The sequence below is a fragment of the Pteropus vampyrus genome, unplaced genomic scaffold (genome assembly GCF_000151845.1).
Source record: "Pteropus vampyrus isolate Shadow unplaced genomic scaffold, Pvam_2.0 Scaffold28, whole genome shotgun sequence".
In the NCBI taxonomy this organism is placed as follows: Eukaryota; Metazoa; Chordata; class Mammalia; order Chiroptera; family Pteropodidae; genus Pteropus; species Pteropus vampyrus.
In genome coordinates this window covers 4,822,537-4,838,790 of record NW_011888809.1, presented here as the reverse complement: position 1 = coordinate 4,838,790, position 16,254 = coordinate 4,822,537, and the positions used below count along the sequence as shown (strand labels likewise).

The 16,254-nt window shown below is 49.6% G+C and overlaps 1 long non-coding RNA gene across 3 annotated transcripts in view; it reads left to right on the top strand.

The window, feature by feature from the left end:
* LOC105289779 overlaps positions 1-14,417 on the top strand; it is an 81,335-nt gene extending 66,918 nt beyond the window's left edge. The window contains exons 4-5 of one of the 3 annotated variants that reach the window (XR_895690.2): positions 9,913-10,062; positions 13,689-14,417. This is a non-coding gene — a long non-coding RNA (uncharacterized LOC105289779). Of the gene's footprint in view, positions 1-9,912; positions 10,063-13,477; positions 13,618-13,688 lie in introns of those variants that run through there. The other 2 variants (XR_002779467.1, XR_002779466.1) reach the window with 2 other exon arrangements.
* The last annotated feature ends 1,837 nt before the right edge of the window (positions 14,418-16,254 follow it).

The following is a 16,254-nucleotide window of genomic DNA, read 5'->3' as shown; positions in this document are numbered from 1 at the left end:
GTATGCCCCACGCAGATCTGGTCATACTCCCGTGAAAGATCTGGTCACCTATAGGGTCCCTTGTCCAGAGGACTGATAGACAAGGCAAGATCGGTGACTGGTAGAATGTGAGGCTGGAGGGGAACTCAGAGTTGTCTCCTTTTTCGATACCCCCAGCGTCCCTTCATTGAGCACATGGGAATCAGCCCCAGTGGGGTGCCGTAACTTTCTCAACCTCCAGGAGACAGGATTTGGGGTTGAGTCAGGAGCCCCTCATAGTAGCAAAGGATGTCCATGGCGGTCCAGATGGGAGGGAGTGGGGGCCTGGTGGGAAGAATCAGGCCAACAGTTTCAGCGCACCCAGCACATGGAGGCGTATGAAGCACTTCTCGTGCCTGAGCTCACTGCTCCTCCCCACTCTCCCACGAGGCTGACACTGTTTCCTCACATCCATTAATTGTCACGTATAGTTTAGACATAATCTCAAAAAAAGTCCAGCTCGATGAGAAGGAATGATAAACCTAATGCCACGCACAGGGTAAAGGGACCATACAATGGTGCTTTCTACATTTTTTGATAAAAGTAAATTAAAATAAAAAAATCCCTCTGTCTTTGTTAACTGTGCAGCAATCCTACTTTTTAAAAGTTGACTACACAAACTCAGAAGAGGGCTGGCCTGGATACAGAAAAGGTCATGAAAACAGACCGGAGGGGTCTGCAGTGGATAGAGCTTCAGTCAGGGATGAGGAGGCTGCCTGCGGATAATGCATTGCATGCGGCACAGCCCGGAGCTGCTCGTTGTCCTTCTCTGGAGGAGAGAGACAGGATTTTGACCCCCTTTGGCCACTTGTAGGGGCTGCAACCACTGTCGCCAGACCCCAAGGAGACATGTTCCTCACTTCCCTTCCTCCTGGCTTGATGCCACCAGCCCGTTGCCCACACCATGGAGAAGGTTACGGGAGCCCTAGAATTTTCCCTGGGTATGTTATATAGGACACATGCAATCTCAAGATCTGTTTGGAGCCTGCCTCCCTCAAGACTGCATGCCTCGCTGCACCCCCAGCCCACGTATGTGCTCACACATCCCCACACATACATACACGTGGTATTACTCAGTCCCTCAGGTCACTCAGCATTGGCTACAGAATCTTCTGTGGGAAGGCGGTTGGCTCTGTTTCACTTGACATCTTGATGAGCAAGACACAGCAAATAGCCTTACTCAGCAAGTGAATTAACTCCCTTGAAGTAAGTTGGGGAGCAGCAGAGCTCTTAGGAACTCGGGGCTGAGTATGTATGCGTGCGTGAGCATGTGTGTGTGCATGCCTGTGTGCGTACCTGTGACCTCATTTCCTTGTGCTATTGGATGTTACCGAGCATTTTTGAGAACAAGAGAGCAAGAGCAAGTAAGAGCGTATCAGTTTCTTGCCATTTGGTGTAAAGTTTTTCCTTCTTTCTTTGGTGTCAGTGTCTGCTGTCTGATAATGTCTGAGTAATCAAGAAACATCTGACTGATAAAAAGTGTTTCTTCCTGGAGCCCAGAAGCATGGGCTCAAGAAAGGCCTTTGCCAAGAGTAAGTAACTGCATAATAACTGGCATGTGTGACAAACTCTTAGTGGTCTCGCTGACAGAAGACCCCACCAGTTGGGGAAGGTCGGAAAAGACTTCAAGGTCAACACTCATTTGGATCTTCACTCAGAACATGGGAGGCACCAAGACATACGGCCTGGGGAAAGGATGATTTGAGGGCACTAGTCATGTCCCCCAAATTGCTCAAAGGGAAGAAGGGAAGGAAACACACAATGTGGCGCCAGAGTGTAGGAGTAGGACTTGCAAGATAGGAAACTTGCCAAGAGGCAAATCTGAGGCCAACAGAAGGCAGAACTTTCTAATAATCCACAGGCAGAGCTGCCTTCAGTCCTGGGGACAGGTGGCAGAGGGCAGGGGAACATCATCAGTGATGTTGTTAAATAGTGTTCCTATACAGCGTGAGACCTATGAAGCCAGAAGTACAATAAGAACATGCAATCTGGTGGTCCTTAATAAAATCACACACACACACACACACACACACACCCCAAACCATGATAAAGACATGGCCTTAAAAAATAATGAAATTGCTCGTCTTTAGTGCAAAAATAATAAAACAGGAGGATGTAGGAAAGAGTGGTATAAATTTAGAACATTACAAGACATTTGATCATCATGCATCTTGTAAAAGAAGTGATGGCTGTTTACCCAAGGTTTCAGGGAGACCAGCAATCTTGGTCAGTACTTGGCCCTCTTATTCACCTCGAAGGAGAACAGCTCCTGATCGAACGGAGTCAAGCTAGTCCTGATGTGCTGAAGGGACGAGCCCACAGGACAGGTCCGTCAGGGAGACGAAGATGGCTGGCTCCGGTTCCCTTCATATCCACCATCCACGCACAGCCCATTCCCAATGCACATGGTGGCCCTCGAGTGCTTCATCACATGGCAAAACTCAAAGGCCTGCCTGATGTCCTCCATCATGCCCCCCCATGTGTCCCCTCATCTCTGAGATAATGCTGGTTGCTGGGTTGCAGTCCCACCCTTTTGCTGCTGCACAAAGGGCACACTCAGGCAACCCCACAATAAAAGCAACTCGAAGGAAGACCAGCTGTACTTCTAAATAAACATCCCAAGCACATTAATCTGCTAAAGGTTTTTATGAGAGGAAGCATAAAATTTCAAATAAAGGGCTAATGGGAAATATGTCCGAAATGTTGGAACTGGAGATGCTCTACAGTAGGGAACTGCCCAGGCAGAGCCATAAAACCAAACGTACTAACAAATGATTCGGTTTTAAGACCCCGGTCCTCTCACTCCCACACCTGAGTTGTATATTTTATCTGAAGGGCTGTTTCATGTTCTGGAATGAGCTCTGTTTGCAAGCAAGCTGTCACAATTTTATGGCCTCAGTTTTAAAGAGCAGGACATTTCTTTCCTGGAGAAGAAGGCTAATAGGAGGTAAAATGCAGGGATTATGGGCTCTCCCACAATCCAGGCTAGCAGATGCTCCTCTTTTCGGGAATCAAAATGAATGCTTTCTTTGGACCCAGCTAGGAAGGCCCCTTGAAACATCCCGGGAACAGGAGACATGTGCCAAGCCAGATAACAGATTGGAAGCAGACGGTGAGGAGAGCAGGTGCCCAGATCTTTGGAGGTACCTGCTCCCTTCCTCCTGCAGGACAGGGGATTCAAACAATGACAAGGCGCTTTTTTGTTTTGTAAGTGAAAAATGGGAGATGGCATATGGTTAGCATTGCTCCCTGCCCTTCCCTTCACCTCTGTTAAGGATCTGCTTTCTTTTCCCTGCTGGGGCGATATGCAGCTCCGTTTTGCATTCTTTTCATCCTTACTTTGTGCCAGGCCACTCTGGGCTGCAGGGAAGGACACCCCTCAAGTAAGACCCTTTGGAATAGTGAGAAAAGCTTGGATTGGGGAATTAGAACAGGTTTAAGTCCCTACTTTGCCGCTTAACAGCTTTGTTGGACCTCAGGCAAGTCACTTAGTTTCCATTTTCTCATTGGGGAAAAAAAGGAAAAAATACCTCACCATCACAGGTGCATTGTAGGCGTTACATTATGGCCCCAGTGAAAGCACCTGTTTGGGCAGTGCCCCACTGCCAAGGGTCATAGTTAACTGTTCATCACGAACACTTATTTCACCTCTCTGAGCCTCAGTTTTCTCGTCTATTAAATGGAAATAACCTCTTATAGCAGCAGTCTCCAACCTTTTTGGCACCAGTGCTCCTAAGAGAATCTAATGCCCGATGATCTGAGGTGGAGCTGAGGCGGTGATGCTAGTGCTGGGAGCGGCTGCAAACACAGATGAAACTTCGCTCACCTGCTGCTCACCTTCTGCTGTGCTGCACAGTTCCTAACAGGCCTGTCCCAGTCTGCGGCCAGGGGGTTGGGGACCCCTGCCTTTGAGGGTTGTTCAGAAGACTAAAGGGAATATGAGCAGAAATGCTTGGCAGAGTGCCTGCCACACAGTAGGCACTCAGTGAATCTTTACTATCATTGCTATTATTTAAGCAGAGATCAGGCTTCTTGGCAGACAGCCTGACTCATTCCAAACCCCATGGCTAAAGTCCAATCAAGGCAAAACCAGGCACTGCATACCCAGCTCTCCTTACTCATCTTGTTCAATTCTCATTTCAGTGCATCTCTGGCCCTTGGCTGCTTCTTACTCGTAGGCCAGTGCGTATGCTTTGAGCTCAGTTTGAGCTTAGTTTGCTAAGCTGCTGATGCTCAGTACTGCCTAGGGATTCGGCTTGGACTCCCCTTGGGCTGTTTCAGGCCCCAGATACCTTAGACAGGACCTCGTGTGCTGGTGCCAGTCCCTTTATCCTAAACTCCAGCTCTGGGCTGCTCTGTCTCCCTCAAGTGTGTCAACTTCAACCCCCATGAGAATTAATGATTAAAGGTGGTCAGAGAATTAGCTCATCCTAGGTCACTTCCCTCAACTGCTGCTATGGGGGACAAACACTACCTTCATCACCTGCTGTACTCACCCCAGTTTGACAGCAAAGCAGAACAAAATAAATGCAAACAAAGGAAACACACTCACTAACAGCAATGGGAAGAGAAGCAGCACTGCCGATAGTGCCAGTGGTGTGAAGTGTGTGCCGCACTCCCAGGATATGCTCTGGGAACATCACCTCTCCTCTGGGCTGAAATCAACTCATCTCATCCCCTTTGTCTACACTGCCTGCCTTGTGCTGTCTCCTTGGTTCTTTAGTTTTTCTTGATTTTTTTTTGGTGCCATCTCCCAAGTGAGACTGGATTCATGGAATCCATGGCTTTAACCTTGTTTTGCTTATTTCCCATCAAGACTGGAATAAGAGAGTCCAGGCCACATGGAGAGCTCATGCTGGAGATGTTCATTTGAGGGCCCAGTTTCCCCCAATGCTAGACATTGTGAAGGAGGAAGCCTCAGGGCTTCTCCTGCTCCAGCCACTGCCTGGCCAGTCACTTAAGGGACTTGGGTGAGAACCACCTAGGTGAGTGCAGTCAAGACATGGAACCATGAGAAATAATATAATACTAATAATAATAATATAACAACAACAACAACAACAACAACAACAACAATAATAACAACAACAACTGATCATTGTTTAATACCATTCAGTTCAGAAAAATTGTGGAGCAGTGTAGATACCTAGATCACTGATCCCTTAAACATCTCTTTTGGCTGTTTGTATGGTCACGAGAGGCATAAGCCATGCCCTTTGGAGAGGTTTAAAGTGCCACCACCAGCCAGTGGTGGGCAGTGGCTCCAGGCTGCAGCAGCATCCTGCCCGACCGATATGCCAGGCTTCCTGTCTGCCAGGGGCCTCGGGCTATGGGACTCCTCTGGCTGGACCCCTCGCCTGCGGAGGCGTTGGCTGCCTGGCCCTTGGGGAGCAACCCACTCTTCCTTCTCCAGCAGAGCTGGGAAGATATCCAGGGCCAGCTGTATGCTTTGGAAATCTTCTCTGGTTCCTCGGCTCTCTCTCCTGTGCAGAAGTATAAGATTAACCTCCAGTTTTACACCCCAGAGCTCCAAGTACCATACAAGGTTCTGTGTTTTTCAGGTGCAAGTTCTTTATTTGGCTTTTAGCAAATGAGAGTAATAAGAAACTCAAATCTGCAGGTCCTTAGGGGGCAAAGCTGGGGACCAGAAGAGTTAAGGGGTTTCCAGTTACCCTCTGGCTTGTGCTCAAAGTTCTCATGCTCCCCAAAGAATGGGCGTGAAGGCTCAGTCTACGCAATGGCTGGGGATGGAAACTTGAGACAGAGGACTGAGGGTCCCCAGAATTATAATACATGCCATTAGCTGAGAAAGAAAGAACAGGGAGCTCTTATAAGGGGGTGTGGTAAACACGACATACCCTTTCAAGATGTGTTCTCAGCAGCTGTACTCATCTACTAGCCCTGCTATGGACTGAACGTCACCCCCAAAACTCATAATTTGAAACTAATCCTTAATGTGATGGTTTTTGTGGATGTGGAATAATTAGGTTTACGTGAGGTCATGTGGAGCCCCCATGTTGGATTAGTGCCCTTATAGGAAGAGAAAGAGACCAGAGCCCTCTCTTTCTGCCCTATGAAGACACAGCAAAGAGGTGGCCATCTGCAAACCAGAAAGAGGGTTTGACACCAAATCTTCCCAGACACTGAATCTGTCGGAACTTGATCTTGAACTTAACCAACTTCCTGAACTGTGAGAAATAAATATTTGTTGTTTAAGACACCCAGTTTATGGTATTTTGTTACTGTGGCCCCAGCTAAGACAAGCCCTGAGACCCTATTTTTAACTTTGTCTTCTGGGCCCAGATGAACCTGAGAGATTATCTCCTCCAGCCTGATCCTCTTACGAGTGAAGACCAGCGCAGCTTGGGGACTTGCCCAAGGTCACACAGCTCTGTGGAGAACATCCTCCACAATGTAGGTGACCTGCTACAATGAGGCCTTGGCTTTCAAATCAGAAAGACATTGGCTTTTGCTGGTCACTGTCCATCTACACTGAGGGAATTAGAGAACAGAGACAATTATCCAGTGAATCCACCAAGATTTTTGAGAAAAGAGAGAATTTCTTCATGGGGATTGGTTCTCTATAGCAGTGGTCCCCAGCCTTTTTGGCACCAGGGATCAGTGCTCCTATGAGAAACTAATGCCTGATGATCTGAGGTGGAGCTGAGGCGGTGATGCTAGCGCTGGGGAGCAGCTGCAAATACAGATGAAGCTTTGCTGGCTCACCCGCCGCTCACATCCTGCTCTGCAGCCCGGTGCAGCCCTGCTCTGCAGTCCATGGTTCCTAACGGGCCAAGGACCGGTACCGGTCTGCAACCCAGGGGTTGGAGACTCCTACTCTGTAGGGATTGAAAATCCCTGATGTGTGTTCAAGATTCCAGGTCATTTCATAGAGACAGAGACAGAGACATTGATAGTCATGACCACCATGCAGCAGAGCCCGGTTCCCTTGCAGCTCTCGAATTCATAAGAAGCCCAATTTAAGTGACTTTGCAAATGGACTACTTAAGTTCAAGTTCTGACTGTGCTCTTACTAGGCTGTGTGACCTTAGGTAAGCTACTTAACCTTTCTGTGCCTCAGTTTTCTCACCTGTAAAATGAATAATAGTAGCACCTCCCTCAGGGATTGTTGTAAAAATTAATTCACTCTCTATCTTAGAAAAGTTCCTGGTTATTAATTGCAGTGGTATGGATTGTCATTATTTTTATCTGAACTTTAGTTTTCATTGTAACTAAGCTTGGACAGCTGCAGAGGTTATGCAGTGGTGTGTTTAATAATGATTTGAATTCGAATGTGCTTGGTGGAGTACAAACTCTCTAGCTTGCGACAGTCTCTACCACTTACATTTCAGATGTTTATGTAGACCCTGTAGGCCCTTGGATTTGTAATTATGATCTATTAGGAAGGTAAATTGGACAGATCAAGACGTAGCATTTATAACTGCAAAGATCTCTGGTAATGGAAGTGATGTCTGAAGTCAGTGAAACCATTTTCAAAGTACACCAGAGTATTAATAAGGCCACAATCCTTCCTCTTCTCTTGCTGCTGTCCCCATGCTCATGGTGGAGGTGAAGCAAGGCAGAAAAGTTTAAAACAGTGGCTGCCCACAAACGGACCCTCACATGTGAGCGCCAGCATTTCAGTCTCGGTCTGAAGGCTGGAAAAGACCAATGTCCCAGCTCGAGCAGTGGGGCAGGAGGAGTCCCCTCTTATTCAAGAAAGTATCAGCCTTTCTGTCCTAGTCATAAGACCTTCAACTGATTGGATGAGGCCCACTCACATCAGGGAGGGCAATCTGCTTTACTCAGTCTACTGATTCAAATGTCAGTCTCATCCAGAAATACCCAGAATGTTTGCCCAAATGTCAGGTACTCCGTGGCTAGTCAACTGATGCATAAACTCAGCTTCACACATACACTCACAGATGTGTGGAGAAACACCAGCCTGGCGTTGTGGGCAGTGCATGCCATGTGGCTTCTGCAGCCACACCGATTCCTTGGCTGTGTTGGATATTCCTGCTCCTGAGAGGGGCTGTGCATTGTGGGGCAGTTGTCAGCTCTGGGAATGGAGCTATGTGACCGAGGCTTCCCACTGATAAATGGCTGACAGTGAACAATTTCTCTTTGCTATGGTTTCCTCATAGCATGATTTTCTCCAGATTCTAGTGGGATGGAAGGGCAATTTCAGCACCTGTTACAGGAGCGAGGAGCTGGAGGCTGTGGGCGTACAGGCCCTTTGTCTTCCTTCCCAGCTCTGAAACATGCTCTGAGCAGCAGGCATGCATTTCCTTGTCCCCAGACCTGTCGCTGCTGTAAGAATTTAACTTGTTCAGTCTCCTAGTTGGTGAGATTTTGTCCTCGTCTCCAATCCCTCTTTTGCACGTCTCTCTCCTGTGTGTTTATTTTGGCCTCTGGCTGCACAAACCTACCATCCTGATGGCCCCAAAGGCCTGCTTCATTCTGGGGTCCAGCATTAAGATGCTCACTGCTTACTCTCTTAAGGCACATTCTCCAAAGGCTCTGCCAGTAATAAAGATGATTTTAGGGTCACCATTTGTCTATTCCTATGTCTATTTCAAGACCGTTTGGAATTTTGGTGAGAAAAGAGATACTATCGATTAGATCCCTCAACTCCAAATGAGCTTAGTAAGTATTAAGGAAATTAATTTTTTACTTGTGATATGAGTTCCAAATATTTTTTCTAAGTTTTAATTTCTCTTTTCATTAGTTGTTTGGTGTTTTTCTTCTCTATATAAAGGAAATCGAGTCAAATTTATCAATCTCATATTTTAGGGATATTGAAGTTTCGTGTCATGCCTAAAAATAGCCTTTCCCCTTGAATTATAAAATGTTTTCTTCATTTTTTTTCGGGTACATACCTGGTTCTATTTTTCACATTTAATCTTTGTGAGCTCTTACCTAATATGGCATGCTACCAGGAACTTGGCTTGATCTTGAGGGAATGGGACTCGAGAGGAGGAAAAGAAGGAGGGACAAGGGAACACAGGGCCCCTGTCTGCTCTTGGGGGATGTTCGGTGTGTGCAGTGATGGGCCAGATGTAGGTCTCTAGAATTGCCCGAGCACTTCAGTGGCCATAGTGGGGAGGAGGAAGAGCTGGAGTGGCCTCCCCGCCGCCGCCCCCACGCCCAAGGCTTAGCAGGTGGCTTTCTCAGCCTACTCTGTGGGTTGGGTGGCTGCAGGATTGGAGTCCACACCTTCTAGCTGCAAGGGTTTGTTCTCTGGACTCAAAGGTCCAAGCCCAGCTTGCTCAGGGAACAACAGGTCTAGCTCTGAGGCCGACGGGTGCCGTGTCCCCTCACTCTGAGCCCGCACTGCACGTCCCAGAGGTCTGTGCTCGGCCTGGGCCTGGCTGAGCTCTGATCCTGCTCTGAAGGCCGGGTCTACCGAGATGACCAAAGAACCCAGGCGGGGCTGCGACCACGGCCTCGACCACGGCCTCGACCACGGCCTCCGAGAGGAAAGCGGCGGCTCACTTCCCGTCCCCTGACAAAAGCCAACAACAGGCTCAGACGTGACATCACCCCGAGACCAGCCCTCCTGCCTCGGGTACTCGTTACGCTCAGGTCCTTTCTCATGTTGTGAAGGAACGTGCTTCCAGGGGAGCAGAGCAGGCCGCCGGCTTTTCCTCCCCGCCAGCCCATCCTGGACTATTAAGTCATTCCCGAACTTTTTGTATTTCATAAGCATAATTAAACACTGAGAAGTTCTTTGATCTTTCTCTGATTCTTTTTATATAAACTGGAATGAATGTGAGGAGGCTTTATTATAGGTGTTTGCATGCTGTATGTTTACATATATATATTAAATCTCGTGCTCTCTCTTCTCTCAGTGATGTGATTAATTCTACATGATTTTTGCTTGTTTCTTTCTAGCTGCCTTCCCTTCCCGCTCAGCCCTCGACAGCCTCCAGTCGGTCTTCCACGTACGGTGCCTTCCGTGGCCTGGGCCAGCACACGCTGCCTGCCGTCGTCCGTTCCGGTCCGTTTCCTGATCCCCACGACTCCACATTTCCTGCGGGTTCTGTAAGCGACCTGACACCCTCCCTAAGAGTCCCATTTCTGCTTACCAGGGTTGGCTCTTATTGTCTGCAACTATGAATCCTGAACAATATCTCCTGTTCCCCAAGGCCTGAGGTCTTAGTGAAGTCAGAGTGGTTCTTCCCGGCGAACAGTAATATATTGATAAACTATTTCTTTAACAACAACAAAAAAAATCCCTAATATATGGCATTTGGCATTTGCTGATTTCCACGGCATAAATACTCCCACAATGGTCAGTTTCAAAATGCCCCCTTTAAACACCTGACTAGTAAGATTCTTGAATATTTAGCGATTGGCTGTCGGAAGCCAGGATGGGCCAATGTCAGGGCAGCACTGTTATGCCTTAGAACCACACAGGTGAGCATGTGGACAAGAAGAATGCCTTCTGGGTGTGACTTTGATAGCCAGGGTTCTAAGCTTGCCACCCTCGGACCGGGAGGACTGTGAGGAGGATGGCGGTGAGCAGTGGTTGTTCCTTAAGTGAGGGCAGAAAGCTGAGGCCAGAAAGAGTCCTTTCCTCTGTAGCTGGGGAAGAAACCTGTCTTTGCTGGTACCCAAAACCTTGGCCCACTGCTAAACAAGATTCTATGACTTTGGGCCCACCACCCCTTCCATCTGGGCCTCAGTTTCCCCAAACAAAAAACGGGGTGTCTCTTGCCATGTTAACGTCAGGAAATGCTTTGTGAGAACCAGGCATTCTGTGGTGGGTCAACTGTGCAGGGAGAGTTTACGGCTTCCGGGGCTACGGCTGAGGGACTGAGTCTCAGCAAAAGCTTCTGGCTCTGCATATCTGCAGCATCTGCGTGATGCATGCCTGGTGTGGGTGCTGGGCCTGCTGCGTGTGTCTGTGTGTGTTGTGTATGATGTGGTGAAACCAGGCCCTGGGGACATCCAGCCCAGGGTGGCTCCAGGCATATGTCTTGAATTACTGGTAACTCAGCGGGTGAGCAGACACAGAATCCTGTTTTAGAGGACATGAAGAGGATTTGAATGTTTAATAAGTAAAGGATGGACAAAACACGCTATAAGAAATCCACAAAATGTCACTGGCATTGGCTGGCCTATTTCCTCTGGTGTGTGTTGACAGCATGTTGTAAATAGTCTGATTAATCCGTGTCCTCTTGTGACCTAGAAATTCACAATCTGAGTTTAGGTTTGTACTTGGGGCTTAATGCGTTGGCCAGTTACAGAGAGAAACAAAGGGGACACTGCATGATTTTCTGGTCTCACATCAGGAATGTCCCGTACAGAGCGCATTGGCCTCCCAGAGCCACTGGTGCCCCTACACCAGCAAAAGTTGCCATACTTAGAGATTCTGGAACACCTGGTGCTTCTGCCCTGCTGGGTCCCAGCCAACCTTATTGCACAGCCTGTAATCAGAGCTGAGCGTGAAACTCCAGAGGTCTTGGGCAATGCCATCTGTCCCACTGGAGGGACTGGGTCCACTCACGTGCCTGCTCCCTTCCTCACCTGTCAAGGCATTCTCTCAACATTAAACCCTGAAATATCTGGGTAGATGTTGAGGTCTTCAGTAGCAACACCTTACATTTATGAACCACGTTAATCCAAGACTCTATTTTATATTAACTGTTTCCCCCGCAAAAAAGACTGTAGTACAGCTCACATTTGCTGGTGCCACCAGATGTCTCTGGCATTCTGGGCTCAGGCCTCCCCTGGCATCTATCAGGTCTTACAGCCAGTGAGAGTGTGTTGATGCCCAAAGGGTAAAATGGCCTCCTGTCACCACTTGGCCCCAAACAGCTCTGTGAAGGTGGCATTGGGAGTCCTCAGTGCCTGAAGCTCACCCAGACCCCGAGGGCACTGTTGTCCCAGAGAGAATCGCAGTGTCAGGCAAAGCTCAGAGCACCCGTAGGAAACAAGGTCTGTTTGTCAGCTGACCCTTTCACTTCCTGTTTCACCACCTGCTTGCCCCTGACCCTGGTGCTGAGAGCTTGGGATCTATATTTCGAGGGGAGCTGGAGGGAGTCCCCTGACCTGTCTCCTTAGTCTGAAAGAAATGGGCAAAATTCTGTTTTATATGTAAAGCAGAGAAGGAAAGTCTGTGCTCAAAATATGCCTTTGCGGGGACATGAAATTTCCCAAATCTTTCTCTTTTCTCTTTAAAGAGCCAGCTACAGCAATAGTCTGGCTAGTTGATTAGCCTTGAATTAATGTGATGTCATTCAAAATTACTATTAGTTTGAAGTTACAATTTTGAAGGCCTAAAAAAAAAATCCCCTTTCTCCTAAAATGAACGTTACGTTGTCCTGCAACAGATCTATAGACTTTAGGAAGTGGGAGGCTCCCTGCCTGGAGCCGAGGTCAAAGTTCAGGCCTGGGAGGCCCCAGGTTCTGCCATGTTTCAGGAGGGCAGTGGCATGACATTATCGAGGCCATCTTCCGTTTGAATGCTGCAAGAGTTTGGTCACAAACCGTGTGAGGTGAGGGGGCGATGTGAGCCCTGGGAATTGCTGTCTCTTTAGATTTCGGTGCCACTTGGGACACCCAAAGTCATTGCCTTGAACATGGCAGGGGAAAGCTCATGGTAATGAACAGGATACTTAATTTCTTTTTCCCGCAGGACCAGGGAGAAGGGGGGTCTCACTAAGAAAGACTCCACATAGCTCTGCCGTTTAGCCTTTGCAGACGCCAATGACCAGTCTGGCCAGGAAAGCGCACTTGGGTGGGAGCAGGCTATGCCCTTGGTCCATGAGGTGGCTCAGGAACAGCCAGGAAAGCCCAGTGAGGGAGGCAGGAGGTGGCTCTCTCCCGCGTCAGGACCAATGACCCCGAGAGCATCAGCTAGTTTCCTCCAAGCACATGTGCGTTGGGGGCGGGGAAGGTTCAGGGCCAGAAGACTCCCCTTGATCCTGGAGGACACCTTGCATTTCGACGGGGACATTTGACATGGAGGCCTGTCGTAGTGGCATAAAAAATACCTCGTGAAATGCTCAGCTTTTTCTGTTGTAAAAAAAAATTTATTTTAATTTGTTTCAAGTATACAGTACATTGGTTAGACATCTATATAGTTCATAAAACAATCTCCCCAATTGCTCCCTCCCTCCCCTGGCCCTCCACTTAGCCAACAGATTAATGCTGACCGCATTCCCTAGGCCGTGCTCCCCATCCCGGTGACCATCTATCAACTACTAATTTGTACTTCTTTAACCCTTCACATTCTTTTTTCTTTTAATGACAAAGTAATGTGCGTGGGTGCTTCTTTGTGCCCAGGCTCAGGGATAGCTGGGTCTGGGGTCTGGGTAATAGGGGTGTGAGTCACATATATTACTTGGCAAAACACAACAAAAAAGGAAAACAAATCCAGAGTTTTTATATATGAGAGGGCTGCATCAACATGACCCCGATAACAAACTTGCGTCTAAATGTCTTGCTTCAGGATTCCGAGTCCCAGCAGCCCTGGGGCAGCCTGGCCGAGAGGCTGCAGCCCAGCGCCCCGCTTCCTGGGTCTGTTACTACAAGTCAGGTGTCCGGAGCCCCAGCATTCTGGACTTCGAACCCCGAACCCCCTCCTCGCCGGCCTGGCACAAAGCAGGTGCTCAATGATTGCTTTCTGGACGGAATTAAAACTACGGCCCTGCCTCCACCAGGTCAAGAGGACATGTGCGTACCCGGTGGCCGCCTGGCATTCTCCGGCTCTCCGGATTCTGGGACCAAAACCGCAGCCTCTGCCGCGGGTCGGCGAGGGCCGCGTGGAGCAGGGCGCGCGTTCGCGCGGAGGCCTCGAAGCGTGTGGAAGAGCAGAGCGCGCTCCCGGGAGAGCGAGGGCGCGGAAAGCTGCTGTGTCTGAGTTTCCAGATAGTTTCGTGCGTGTTTGACTCGAAAGCACAGGAAGCCTGTGGCTTGCCCACAGAAGGGACCGAGTAACCGTGAGGAGGACGAGGACGGCCAAATACCAGCCTGCACAGCGGGCCGTGGGGCCCTGCGCCCTGGGGCGTCCCTTCCCGTGACCGCACCGGAGCTGGAAGGCGCAGGCCATGGTGCAGGAGTCGGAAGCCAGGACCGCCCTCGGGAGGCCTGGGATGGGTCGGCGTGCGTGCCCGTGTCGCCGGCCCTCACGGGCGGCTGCCAAGCGTGGCAGCGTGGGGCGCCCATCTACGCGCCCCGGCCTCGCGGAGAAGGCCCCGGTGGACGCGAGCTTTGACACCCTCCACTCGGATCTGAACCCAGGTTTCTAATTTCCCCGTAATTTGCCCTTTCTCCCTCCCCCTGGGCCGGCTTCTCTGTCATTTCATTTCCTGCAGTAGTTCTCATCTTACAGCAGAGGTGAAGAGAGCTGACCTCTCCTTGCCCCGAAGCTGAATAAAACACAGAACAGATTTTGTGTGTGTGTGTGTGAATAAAAATAGGCTTGAATGCCACCAGCCAGTCACTTCGACCTCCACTCAGCCCATCTGGCCTTGTTCTGTCCCACCCACCAGCCCACAGGACAGGGCGGCACAGAGAGGGAGCTGGGTCCCGGGGTGGGAGCTGAGGGGCCCGTGGCAGGGCGGAGGTGACGGGGCAGGACAGAGTGGAGCACAGCCAGTCTCGGTGGCAGTTGGACAACTTTATCCTCTCCCTTGAGGGTCCGCTGTGAGGATGGAAACCTCCTCATAAGTTGCCCTTGCCAGGAGACCAAGGAGGAAAGATTGAAATGTCAACACCTGGTGGGAAAGAAATTTCTGTCTGGAACGTTTGGGAAAATTCCAAGAGAGATGCAACCGGAGCCCCGACGAGCGGAGTGGAAGGGCTTGTGGCTTCAGAGCCAGACGGATCACACGTCTGTCTGCTCCTTGCGCCTCCGCGGTTGGCTGTGTGATCTGAGGCAAGGAACTTAATCTCTTGAACCTCAGTTTCCTCATTTGTAACACGGAGAGAGGAACGATGTGGATTGCGTAGGTCGGCTCTGAGAATTAAAGCAGCACGTGGAAAATTCTCGGCACATAAAAGGGAAACCCTGATCTATCTGTGTCCTTGTCATTGGGGTCTCAGAAGCAGAGGGGCCGTCTCTGACACGACACCCACCCCGTCTAATGCAGTCACCCCTCTGCTCCGTTGAGAGCTGTGTTCTCTGCAGAGCATGCTGTTTCCCTGGTTTTTTTTTTTTTTCCGTTTGTGTGTTTTGTTTATGAGTTTGCTCTCTGGCTCCTCCTAGGAGGACGGCCGGCCAGAGCAGGGATCCAGCGCCGAACCACCCTGGCATAGAGTGGGTGCTAGATGATGAGTCATTCAGTAGATGGGTGCACAAATGATGGCTGTTATTTTCATTGTGTCAGGGTAACTTTTTAACATATTAATTTATGTGTTTACCTCCATAAATTAATATTAATTTCTGTGTTTTCCCCAGTTTCCATCCTCTTTTTAAGCAGTTAGCTGGCCGTGGGCCTTCTTGCCTCTGCAGAAGTTGTCTGCGAGATGCTCTTCTTCCTGGATTTTGTTTCCAAAACTCTCTATATAAAGTCATTGAAAAGATGCTAGTGCCCGGAGAGCTGGTAGGGAGAGAGAAAAGGAGGGAGGAAGAGAGACAGGGAGAGATATAGATTGAGATAGAGAGAGAGGGAAAGGGAAGGGGAATGATACCGGGAGAGACAGAGGCAGGGAAAGAGAGAGAAGCAGAAATATTCTGGAGAAAACATAAAAAAAGGACTCCCCAATCATCCTCCATCCCCCAAGTCCAGAAGGAAAGTTTTGGAGACTGGATGGGGTGGGAGGAAGCTCTAGCGTTCTGGGAATAGCAGTGGATGCCACATGCCCCTGAGAGAGCATCTAAGGAGGTGGCCGCACTTGGAGCGGGTGGCTCGGGGTGCCCCAGGGAGGCAGAGACCTGAGCATCAGGGTTCTCCAGGGACAGCAGTGATATCAGAGCAGCAGCGTGGGCCACTGTGATGGGGGTCTGGGTGAAGCTGGCCAGGACTGGTGACCAATGACCACAGGGGCCTCCCTGGGGCCATTTATACCCCTGGGGACAGCACAGCCCTTGGACAACCGAAGGTAAATGTGGTTCAGATTGTTCATCCTCCTCCATACTGTTTATTCCCTGAATCCTTTGAAAGGCCGAGTGACCCACCCTGTGTCCATGATCGAAGAAGGGGATGGGTAGGTGTGAGCCGTGCCATTCCTGGCCTGAGATACAGCAGGAGAATGTCACCTGAATACTCACTGTCACTCCTGGGC